General features: G+C 47.5%; 1 long non-coding RNA gene across 1 annotated transcript in view; it reads left to right on the forward strand.

The window, feature by feature from the left end:
• LOC134956736 (uncharacterized) overlaps positions 1 to 8,415 on the forward strand; it is a 74,138-nt gene extending 65,723 nt beyond the window's left edge. Inside the window, exon 3 of the long non-coding RNA XR_010186136.1 lies at positions 8,307 to 8,415. This is a non-coding gene — a long non-coding RNA (uncharacterized LOC134956736). The remainder of the gene's footprint in view (positions 1 to 8,306) is intronic.
• Positions 8,416 to 12,669: the final 4,254 nt, after the last annotated feature.

The following is a 12,669-nucleotide window of genomic DNA, read 5'->3' on the forward strand; positions in this document are numbered from 1 at the left end:
TGTGTACTCCAGACTGATGGCTGAAACCAGTAGTTTACCAAATGATAGTACTGGTTGGGTGGAGCACAGTGAGCTGTAGGCTGCAGGAGACTGAAGACTGGAACTGCTGGGACCTGTAGTTCCACAGGTCCAATTCACAGGGGATACTCTGAAGACAGAGGACTGAAGCCAGGAGATGCCTGTTCACTGGAAGTGATGCGATGGAGAATGCAGATTCCTGACATTCTGAATACTATCCCTTAGAATACCTTCCAATACTTTACCCACTATAGATGTAAGACTAACTGGTCTATAATTACCCGGTTCGGCTTTACTTCCCTTTTTGTATACTGGCACCACCTCTGCTATACGCCAGTACTTGGGAACCCTACCTGATATAACTGAATCTTTGAAAATCAAAAATAGTGGTCTTGCTAGTTCAGAATGAAGCTCCATTAGAACCCTTGGGTGAATTCCATCGGGACCAGGTGACTTATTAATCTTTACATTTTTTAATCGGTCACAGACTACCTCCTCACTTAAATAAGCATTTAGCAGTGGGACATTATTTTTGTTAAGATTGTGTGTTAGACCCTGCATTTGGTCTTCTCTGGTAAATACCGTTGAAAAAAACTAATTTAGCTTGTTCGCTATGTCATTATCATTTTTGATTAATACTCACAACTTGTCTTTTAAAGGGCCTATACTCTCCTTCTTAATCTCTTGCTGTTGATGTATTAAAAAAAATATTTGGGATTTGCTTTGCTTTCCTTTGTTACTAGTTTTTCAGTTTCTACTTTAGCCGCTCTAATTTCTTTTTTGCATATTTTGTTACAATCCTTATAATGCTGAAATGACTCCGCATTCCCTTCAGATTTGTATTTTTTTAATCGACTTTTTTTTGCCCATTAATTCCTTTATCTTTTTGTTAAGCCACATTGGTTTGGGATTTTTATTCCTTTTTTTGCTGCTTGTGAGAATAAATTTGCGAGTATTTTTAACTAGCAGTGATTTTAATACATCTCATTTCATCCTAGTATTTTTTTCTTGAAACAGAATCTCCCATTCAATGGGGGTCATTCCGAGTTGTTCGCTCGTTATTTTTTTCCGCAACGGAGCGATTAGTCGCTGATGCGCATGCGCAATGTCCGCAGTGCGACTGCGCCAAGTAAATGTGCTATGCAGTTAGGATTTTTACTCACGGCATTACGAGGTTTTTTCTTCGTTCTGGTGATCGTAATGTGATTGACAGGAAGTGGGTGTTTCTGGGCGGAAACTGGCCGTTTTATGGGTGTGTGCGAAAAAACGCTACCGTTTCTGGGTAAAACGTGGGAGTGGCTGGAGAAACGGAGGAGTGTCTGGGCGAACGCTGGGTGTGTTTGTGACGTCAAACCAGGAACGACAAGCACTGAACTGATCGCAGATGCCGAGTAAGTCTGGAGCTACTCAGAAACTGCTAAGAAGTGTCTATTCGCAATTCTGCTAATCTTTCGTTCGCAATTTTAATATGCTAAGATTCACTCCCAGTAGGCGGCGGCTTAGCGTGTGCAAAGCTGCTAAAAGCAGCTTGCGAGCGAACAACTCGGAATGACCCCCATTGTCTCTTACAGCTTCCCTCATCATGGCAAAGTTGGTTTTGCTAAAGTTTAGAGTCCTAGGGGGTAATTCTGAGGTGATCGCAGCAGGAACTTTTGTAGCAGGTGGGCAAAACTATGTGCACTGCAGAGGAGGCAGATATAACATGTGCAGAGAGAGTTAGATTTGGGTGGGTTATTTTGTTTCTGTGCAGGGTAAATACTGGCTGCTTTATTTGTACACTGCAATTTAGATTGCAGATTGAACTCACCACACCCAAATCTAACTCTCTCTGCACATGTTATATCTGCCCCCCCCCTGCAGTGCACATGGTTTTGCCCAACTGCTAACAAAGTTCCTGCTGCGATCAACTCAGAATTACCCCCCTAGTTGAGCCATTATAGGACTGCTTATGAAAACTGATATTGAATGTGACCATATTGTGGTCGCTGTTTCCTATGGGCTCCCCTACTATAATATTTGATATCAATTCCCCATTGTTTGTTAATACCAGGTCTAGGATTGCATTGTACCTACTTGGTTCCTCGATTAATTGAACTAAGTAGTTATCATTTAGTGTGTTTAAAAATATATTAGCCCTAGCAGTATCTCATAAATCATTTTTCCAGTTTATCTCTGGATAGTTAAAATCTCCCATCACTACTATGTCTCCTAATCCTGCTGCTCTTTTAATTTGTTTCAGTAATAATTCCTCATCAGACACATTAATACCAGGCAGCCTGTAGCATAACCCCAATAATAACTTTTTTATTCCTTTACCCCCGCATGCTATTTCTGCCCATAACGTCTCAACAGAATTTACAGTCCCCTCTTGAATATCTTCCCGTATATCAGGTTTTAAAAACGACTTTAAGTATTTCCCCTTGTGCTAGGGACATCATTCTCTTCACGCAGCAACGATGACTCATAATCGGCGTTAGTTAGTGTTATACTAAAACCTGTTTTAATACCCATGTTAGTACCTTTGCCGGCTGCAGGGGCAAACGCAGGATTTAGTCAGGGGGGTTTCCGTGTGTGTATATATGTATGTATATATATATATATATATATATATATATATATATAGATCCAAAAGTAATGGAGGCACTTGGAAAGAATACAGTCGACAACACCGCTGGTCTGGTCAACGTTTCAGGGACCTCTCCCTTTTATCAAGACACATCCAGCTACATCACAAGTCACCAATATAAATATACAAATAGAACTCACCAAACACCAATCAAGGGGAAGAGCCCGCTCATCCCGGCCGCCGGTCCGTGATGTCACATGTGCGATGCTTGCGCATGGAATCAGCGTCAGGCGGGTAGGGGGCATGGCTCCGTCACCCTGAGCCGTGGTTGCCAAGCGACATCCACCACAGGAGCCTCTAACCAATCATTGCAGCCCCAAGCCGCTGACATCATGCATGAGTCACTGGACACGTGAGCGCAGCTTTATAGGTCAACGCGTGGCTGGCTCGTCCCCGTACAGGGTCGCCCAGCAACCGCTCTAAAGAGGAAGTATACACGTTATACAAAACAAAACCAGTGCATATACAAATATGGAATAAAGTGGACATAAATACATACAAATATACATAGGAAGCTGTATCAGATACCTAAATAAATAGTCACACAACCCTATCTATCGCGGGATGGTGACTAAGTAGAGACCAATATAGAGCTATTCGGACAATGGCAACATAAATTTGATCATAAACCAATCAGCATACCATAATACAAGGCTAACTAGAAGCGAACAAAAACACTAGTTTTATTACCTTAATGGCTAAGCAGTCGTGACTTATGAAAAATAAGGTACTGTATATGGCCTTCATCACAAATGGCTTAAACATAGAGGCAATTTAAGAGGCAAGTTAACTGATATAAAAAAGAAAGATATGTATATATAGCACACAAATTCATACATACATACATACAGAAACATACATATAGTACATACATACAGAAGCACACAAACAAACACACACACATACTTACATAAAAACATGCCTACAAATACATACAAACACGCAAACTTCATATACAGTATACATACATACTGTATATGTTATACATACCAGGCACCAGGGTCTGGGAGGCAGGAGCAGACTGGCTGCAGTCAGTGTGAGGAGGGCGCTGCTGTGGCTGTCACTGATCATGCACAGCCAGCACCTTTCCCCCCCACACACCCCCACGTCCGCCCCGACATTCTCTATGCAGAGAGCTACTGTCCGTAGCTCTCTGCTGTAGGAGCAGTTCCGCGGTCGCGATTGCGGTCGCGTCTTTTACTGAGACGGAGACACTGCTGTCTCCGTCTCAAAAATAAAGTCTGGCTCATCAGGGGGGTTTCCAGGTACTCAGAAACCCCCCCTGCGTGCGCCACTGGGCTGCTCTTTCCTTCCCCCCTACTCCACCTCCATTTCGTTCACTAACGCCATCCCTGCTATTCTCACTGGATGACCCGTAATTTCTTGCTAAACCCTCCCCCCAGGCACCTAGTTTAAAATCTCCTCCAACCCTCTAACCATCCTTCCCCCCAGCACCGCTGTCCCCTCCTCATTCAGGTGCAATCCGTCACGACAAAAAAGATGGCGCCTGACTGAGAAGTCCGCCCAGTGTTCCAGGAACACAAACCCCTCTTTCCTGCACCAATCCCTAAGCCACACATTTACCTCCCTAATCTCCCTCTGCCTCCCTGGGCTAGCGCGTGGCACGGGTAATATTTCGGAGAATATTACCTTAGATGTCCTTGCCTTAAGTTTCTTGCCTAAGTCCCTGTAATCTTTCTTAAGGACATCCCACCTTCCACTAACTTTGTCGTTGGTGCCAACGTGCACCAAGACTGCCGGGTCATTCCCAGCCCCTCCCAACAATCTATCTACCCGGTCTGTGATGTGCCGCACCCGAGCACCCGGGAGACAACAGACTGTACGGTAATCACGGTCCCAGTAGCAGATTTCCCTATCTGTCTTCCTGATAATGGAATCCCCTACCGCCACAATCTGACTAGGTACCTCACTATCTTTGTTCCCAACTGCGCCAGAAGGACCGCTCCTCTGGTTGCTAGAGGGAACAATCTCCTCTGGCACCGTCATTTCCTCACTACCATCCACCGAATCCTCGTCCAATCGGGCGAATTTATTTGGGTTTGGTAGTTCAGAGATGTCAAGCCTCCCCCTCTTTTTCTTCCTTCTAACTGTAACCCAGCTTGCTGCCTGGTCATCCTCATCTACCGGTGACCCCTCCCGCAACTCCTCCACCGTTCTATCTAAGCCTTGCTCGAGAATGTGAATCTCCCTCAGCCGCTTAACGGTTTGCTCTAGATCAGTTACCTGGGCTTCTAGGGCAACCGTTCGCACACACCTCGTGCAGATGTAATCACACTGGGACGGTTGCTCCAGGTGCGTACATCATGCATGACATGCACCGAGTGAGATCCCCAATCTCAGCCCCACCTATATTGCTTGTAAGGTCTAACTCCCTGCTACCTTCAGAAGAAAGTGAAGAAGCAAAACAATCCATGCAATGCAATACAGTACTATAGCCTAGCTGTGACTAGAACAATATTCAACAGTAGGACAGTAATTGAATAAAAAAATAAATAAAAATAAAGACACTCCCTTATACAATACCTAAGTCAGGCTTATACCTATCTATCCTTGTGCGCCCCTTGATCCTCCTCTTTTATGCAGCAGTAGTCCCCGGCACCCCCAGTGGCAGCAGCAGTAACGGCAGCTGACTCTGTCCTCTCCTTTGATGGCTGCAGCAGCAAACTCCGTCCCCTTGTGCATCTCAGCAGTAGGTTCTGACCCCACAGGCCGGCTGTGTCGGCAGCAATTTGCAGCAGCTTCACCGGGCAGTACCTAGTACACACACACACAAAAACAAAACAAAAACAAAACAGGAAGCCCCACGCACCCAAAAACTCAGCCCCTCACACACACAAGATCTTAGCCCCTCACACACACACACAAAGCCTCAGCACCTCACACACACACAAAGTCTCAGCCCCTCACACACACACACACACACACACACACACACACACACACACACACACACACACACGTCTCAGCCCCTCACACACACACACACGTCTCAGCCCCTCACAGACACACAAAGTCTCAGCCCCTCACACACACACACACACACACGTCTCAGCCCCTCACACACACACACGTCTCAGCCCCTCACAGACACACAAAGTCTCAGCCCCTCACACACACACACACGCACACACACACACACACACACACACACACAAAGTCTCAGCCCCTAACACACACACAAAGTCTCAGCCCCACAGTCACGCAATTTACAGCCCCTCGCGCAAAAATGCAGCCCCACTCAACTTCCACAGAGAGCAGGAAGCTGTTACTCTTGCTGCGCGCTCCACTCTGGTCCCCTCACCGGCGCACCCTCTACCCCCCTCCGGTACCCAGTACCTGATTGACCCAATCCAGTCCCCCCTCTCCGGCACCTCCGCACACTCCTCCTTCTGCGCATCCGATGTTACAGCCAGGGGTTAAAGTGAGCCGGAACGGGGCGGAACTACATTTCATCAGTTCCACTTGGAGACGGAACGCAGTTCCGCCTCCTCCAGCACACCTAACACGCTGTGTGCAGCGCTGTAGGGATATGCTGGGCAGCAGCCGGAGGCAGGAGCTCAGTACTGAGCTCCGGCTTCCGGCGCTGTCACTGTGAGATATGGGAGAGACGTCATGACGTCTCTCCCATAGTGCCGAGGAGCGGGCGGCGAGAGAGGACTGCTTCGGTCTGGAAGCGGGAGCGGGGCTCGGTGAGTATTGTGACGGTTTTCTTCCTTAGTGTAGCGGCGCATTACTACTGGGGGCATCTACTGGGGGCAAACTACTTGGGGGGGCATCTACAGAGGGCAAACTACTGGGGGGGATCTACTGGGGGCATCTACTGGGGGCCAACTACAAGGGGGCAAACTACTGGGGGCAAGCTACTAGGGGTGCAAACTAGTGGGGGCAAGTGGTACAAGGGGACAAGCTACTGGGGGCAATCTACAAGAGGGCATGCTTCTGGGGGCAAACTACAAAGGTGCTACTGCTAACTACTGGGGGCAAACTACAGGAGGGCATTACTACTGGGGTAAACTACAGGAGGGCATTACTACTGGGGGGGCATCTACTGGGGGACATTATTACTGGGGGACAACTACAAGGGGGCAAGCTACTGGGGGCAAGCTATAAGGGGGCAAGCTATAAGGGGGCAAGCTTCTGGGGGCAAGCTACAAAGGGGCTAACTACTGGGGGCAAACTACAGGAGGGCATTACTACTGGGGCAAACTACAGGAGGGCATTACTACTGGGGGCATAACTAGTACAGGGGCATTACTATTAGGGGCGTAACTACAGGGGCATTACTACTTGGGGCAAACTACTGGGGGCATAACTACAGTAGCTAAACTACTGGGGGCTAAACTACAAGCGGGCATAACTACAGGGACTAAACTACTGGAGGCATAACTACAGGGGCTAAACTACAAGGGGGCAAACTACAGGGGGGCATTACTGCTGGCGGCTAAACTACAAGCAGGCAAACTACTGGGGCTAAACTACTGTGGGCATTATTACTATTCTGTGACAACGCCCCTTTCTTTTTGAGACCACACCCATTTTTTGTGGCGCGTGCCCCCCGGGGGCAGCTGCCGGAGTGTGAGCCCGCGGGCTATAATGCCCGATCCCCCCCGCAGCCGCAGGAGTTTACTGTGAGGCTGAGCGGCGGGCATCCTGCAGGAGACTCACGGTTCACTGTGGAGGGAGGAGAGGGGAGGCACCAAGGACAGACGGACGGTACTGTAATGGTGGTGACAGAGACTGTGCTGTGTGACACAGAGGTGGAGCAGTTCTGGGGGACACAGAGGGAGGTGCTGAATGCTTAGTGACACTGAGGGTATGCTGTATGCTGTGTAACAGAGGGGGTGTAGTGATGGGGGACCCAGAGGGATTGCTGGATGCTGTGTGACGCGGAGGGGGTGTAGTGCTGGGGAACACAAGGGGGTGCTGGCTGCTGTGTGACAGAGTGGGTGCTGGATGCTGTGTAACACAGAGGTGGTACAGTGCTGTGGACAGAGAGGGGGTGCTAGATGCTGAAAAATGTGCTGTTAGACAGTGTGGTGATAGTCACTGTTTAGAATGGAGCTGACATAATCACAATATATATATATATATATATATATATATATATATATAAAAACCCCTCATAAAATCCTGCGTTTGACCCAGGAGGGGGCTCTGTCAGCCGTACTGTGTAAAATGGGGGCTCTGCCTGCCATACTGTGTAAAATGGGGCTCTGCCTGCCGTACTGTGTAAAATGGGGCTCTGCCTGCCGTGCTGTGTAAAATGGGGCTCTACCTGCCGTACTGTGTAAAATGGGTCTCTGCATGCCATACTGTGTAAAAGGGGGCTCTGTCTCTCTTACTGTGTATAAGGGGGACTCTGCCTGCCGTACTGTGTAAAAGGGGGCTCTGTCTCTCTTACTGTGTAAAACGGGGCTCTGCCTGCCGCACTGTGTAAATGGGGGCTCTGCCTGCCGTACTGTGTAAAAGGGTGCTACTGTGCGGCGTAATTTGAGTAATGGAGATTACTGTGCAGCGTAATATGAATTGGTATTATTTTGTGACCACGCCCCTTCCCCCTAAATGTTTGTCACTGGTCCTATTTTAAATATGGGGGAGGGGGGGACACACGACACACGCCGATGCTGTTTCTTGCACACAGCTCTAAAATGTATGGACTCATGAGAAGAGTGACAGACAAAGGAAACAAGAAAGCAGAAGGGACACATAGAAGACATAAGAGAGGTGAGCAAAGGTTGTTCAACATATACTGACTGCTATATTGTGAACCAAATCTAAAATTAGGAGGGGGAGGACACTGCTGTGGGCATTGTGTGTGTAAGTGGCTCTGCTGTTGTGGGCATTGTGTGTGTAAAGGGCACTAGTATGTGGGGCGGGCATTGTGAATAAGATTGTGCTACTGTGAAGCATTATTTTGAATTGGTGGTACTTTTGTGTGGCCATGCCCCTTCCTTGTGAGGCCACACCCCTTCGGCGCGCACTAAGCAGAAGGGGTTGCGGGCGAGGCGAGTTCCCCCACCTCTCCAGGACCACTTTAAGCCCTGGACGTAAGTATTGTAGAACGTGGGCGCAGGGTGTGCAATGTAGGCCCCAATGACCCAGGGACCCTTGTGCACTATACACCCAGCACCCATTATAGATACACCTATATGAATATGGCTATGAGACAAGTATATGGATAGCTGCTGTACTATCACAGTGATGCATACACCTCTTTTCTGATGGGCGCATACCAGCATTTACTTACTTACCTGCAATCCAAACCTAATTACGGAGAGAGTTTATGTGCAACTCTGAATGGCCCCATTATCTTTAATCACATGATGTCAGAGGTTAACAAAGATCTATAACTAGATCCACTGTGAATATACTAATGGTCAGCCCCACAAAAGGGCTGTTTGTACAAATTAGCTGAATTTACGGAAAGCCGTGCCATGCCTGATATGCAGCTGCTTTGATAGATATATTATTTGTACAAATTACAGCTGCCAGTGTTTGATGTTTACATATAAGCACAAATGTAGGGGAAAACTGTGTGTTTTGGGAAGTTAAATGCTAAATATATATAATTATTTTTTTTTGTCAGCAGGTGGCAGTCTTGAGTGAAGAAAAACTGCTCCCTAGACAAGTTCTAGGAATCTTAAAGTAATGTAAAATAAAGGATAATACTAAAGTCCTACTTGATTTGTATTTATTTATTTTTATTGGAGCAAAAACACTGTGCACAATTTAGCAAGACATATAGGCATATGATTTAAGCATAAGAAACATTAAACATAGTCACAGCCAGATTAAGGAGGTGGGCGCAAGGCATACTGTACCCCAGGCCCCCCTCTGTCAGAGGGACACCCAGCTGTAGCACACTGACATCACTAGCTTTCCCACTTGTGCAGCAGCAGAACCAGGCAACCATTATGTAAGCAGCACAGTATGCAGTGCAGGCAAAGAAACAGGAGTATCAGGTTTCATGAGCGACCTACGGAGCTTCCGGACCAGAGGAGAGATAGCAGGGTGGAGAGAACTGCAAGTGACCCAGGGATCCCAGCTTCTCAGACTCCCCGTCTGGGTATCTGGGTCCTGTGTAACGTTTTATTTAATCAGAGCATTTGGGTCTAGAGAGATACACACAGAGAGTGACACTCGGAGAGTCCTCCTGAGTCCTGTCCCAGTGTGTAAGTAGTACAGAGGCTGCTGCTATTCTTGCATGTGACAAGATAAATTATAGATTTTATTTTTCTATGTGTATTATAAGGTTGTTTAAGTTGTCTTTGTACCACTACAAGAAAACTTTATAAAATAGTTGTCTCTCAATTAGGTGGAGCTAAACAGAACCCAGGCATTAGTAAACTATTAGTTTAAATCTAATACACGACTGATTTAAATTGAATATACCTCCCAACATAAGCCATTCCAGGAGGATCAAAATGCTATCTAGCTGGACTTCCCTCTTAATTTATAATTGCCATCACCTGTGCTGAAATACCATTCTTATCAATGAAATAGTTAAACACAGGTGATGCCAACTATATATTAAGGGGTAGGACCAGGTAGAGAGCATTGTGTCCCTCCTGGATGGATCATATTGGAGGTATGCACAATATAATATACCCTCCCCGCCCACCTTCCTGAGGGTCCCCCTGTCTAAAGTGCCCTTGGCCTCCCAAAGGCTTAATCCAGCTCTGTATGCTGAAAACCAACATGCAGCAAAGCATCTCCTAGTACACTACCAGGGACATACATTAACAATATATGGGTGTTCCTATAGCTCAAGATTTATGTAAAATGCAAACACGTACATAATGCAGTATATGTAAATGAGTCACAACTATGTATGTGAAACACAACTAAAAACAAAGATAAATGAAAAGGGTGTCTGGCACTCACCCATCGGGCAACCTAATGGCAGAGTCACCCAGAAGAATTTGAGTTTCGTAACACTGAGGCAGACGCATGCTATGATAGGTTTGGGGTCCTACTTTTAATTTCTCTGACGTCCTAGTGGATGCTGGGAACTCCGTAAGGACCATGGGGAATAGCGGGCTCCGAAGGAGGCTGGGCACTCTAGAAAGATTTATGACTACCTGGTGTGCACTGGCTCCTCCCACTATGACCCTCCTCCAAGCCTCAGTTAGATCTTGTGCCCGGCCGAGGTTGGATGCACACTAGGGGCTCTCCTGAGCCCTTAGAAAGAAAGTATAGATTTAGGTTTTTTATTTTCAGTGAGACCTGCTGGCAACAGGCTCACTGCAGCGAGGGACTAAGGGGAGAAGAAGCGAACTCGCCTGCTTGCAGCCGGATTGGGCTTCTTAGGCTACTGGACACCATTAGCTCCAGAGGGATCGACCGCAGGCCCAGTCCTTGGTGTTCGGTCCCGGAGCCGCGCCGCCGTCCCCCTTACAGAGCCAGAAGCAAGAAGAGGTCCGGAAAATCGGCGGCAGAAGACATCAGTCTTTACCAAGGTAGCGCACAGCACTGCAGCTGTGCGCCATTGCTCCTCATACACACTTCACACTCCGGTCACTGAGGGTGCAGGGCGCTGGGGGGGGCGCCCTGAGAAGCAATAATAACACCTTGGCTGGCAAAAATACCACAATATATAGCCCCAGAGGCTATATATGTGGAAAATACCCCTGCCAGAATCCAGAAAAAAGCGGGAGAATAGTCCGCGGAAAAGGGGCGGAGCTATCTCCCACAGCACACTGGCGCCATTTCTCCTTCACAGATCCGCTGGAAGGAAGCTCTCTGGCTCTCCCCTGCAGTCTACACTACAGAACAGGGTTAAAACAGAGAGGGGGGGCACTAAATTTAGGCGCAGTATAAATTATATAAAAGCAGCTATAGGGGACATAACTCAGTTAGTCCCTGCATTATATAGCGCTCTGGTGTGTGCTGGCATACTCTCACTCTGTCCCCCCAAAGGGCTTTTGTGGGTCCTGTCCTCATTGGAGCATTCCTTGTGTGGTGCGGTGTGTCGGTACGGCTGTGTCGACATATTTGATGAGGAGACTTATGTGGAGGTGGAGCAGATGCCGATAAATGAGATGTCGCCCCTGTGGGCCGACACCGGAGTGGATGGATAGGTGGAAGGTATTAACCGACAGTGTCAACTCCTTACATAAAAGGCTGGATGACGTAACAGTTATGGGACAGCCGGCTTCTCAGCCTGCGCCTGCCCAGACGTCTCAAAGGCCATCAACGCTCCCTCAGATGGCAGACACAGATGTCGACACGGAGTCTGACTCCAGTGTCGACGAGGTTGAGACATATACACAATCCACTAGGAACATCCGTTACATGATCCCGGCAATATAAAATGTGTTACACATTTCTGACATTAACCCAAGTACCACTAAAAACAAGGGGTTTTATGTGTGGGGAGAAAAAGCAGGCAGTGTTTTGTTCCCCCATCAAATGAGTGAATGAAGTGTGAAAAAGCGTGGGTTTCCCCGATAAGAAACTGGTAATTTCTAACAAGTTACTGATGGCGTACCCTTTCCCGCCAGAGGATAAGTTACGCTGGGAGATATCCCCTAGGGTGGATAAGGCGTTCACACGTTTGTCAAGGTGGCACTGCCGTCTTAGGATACGGCCACTTTGAAGGTACCTGCTGATAAATAGCAGGAGGCTATCCTGAAGTCTGTATTTACACACTCAGGTACTAGACTGAGACCTGCAGTCTGCTGCAGCGTGGTCTGTACCCCTTTTAAACAGGGATACTATTTTGCGAACGTAAGACGTCGTCTTATATATGAGGGATGCACAGAGGAATATTTTGCCGGCTGGCATCCTGAATTATTGCAATGTCCATTCTGTCAGGAGGGTATTGGAGACCCGACACTGGACAGGTGATGCTGACTTTAAACGGCACATAGAGCCTTATAAGGCTGAGGAATTGGTTGGGGATGGTCTCTGGGACCTCGTATCCACAGCAACAGCTGGGATGAAAATATTTTACCTCAGGTTTCCTCACAGCCTGAGAAAAGCACTGTATTATCAGGTACAGT

This window comes from Pseudophryne corroboree, chromosome 9, assembly GCF_028390025.1.
Source record: "Pseudophryne corroboree isolate aPseCor3 chromosome 9, aPseCor3.hap2, whole genome shotgun sequence".
NCBI classification, from domain to species: Eukaryota; Metazoa; Chordata; class Amphibia; order Anura; family Myobatrachidae; genus Pseudophryne; species Pseudophryne corroboree.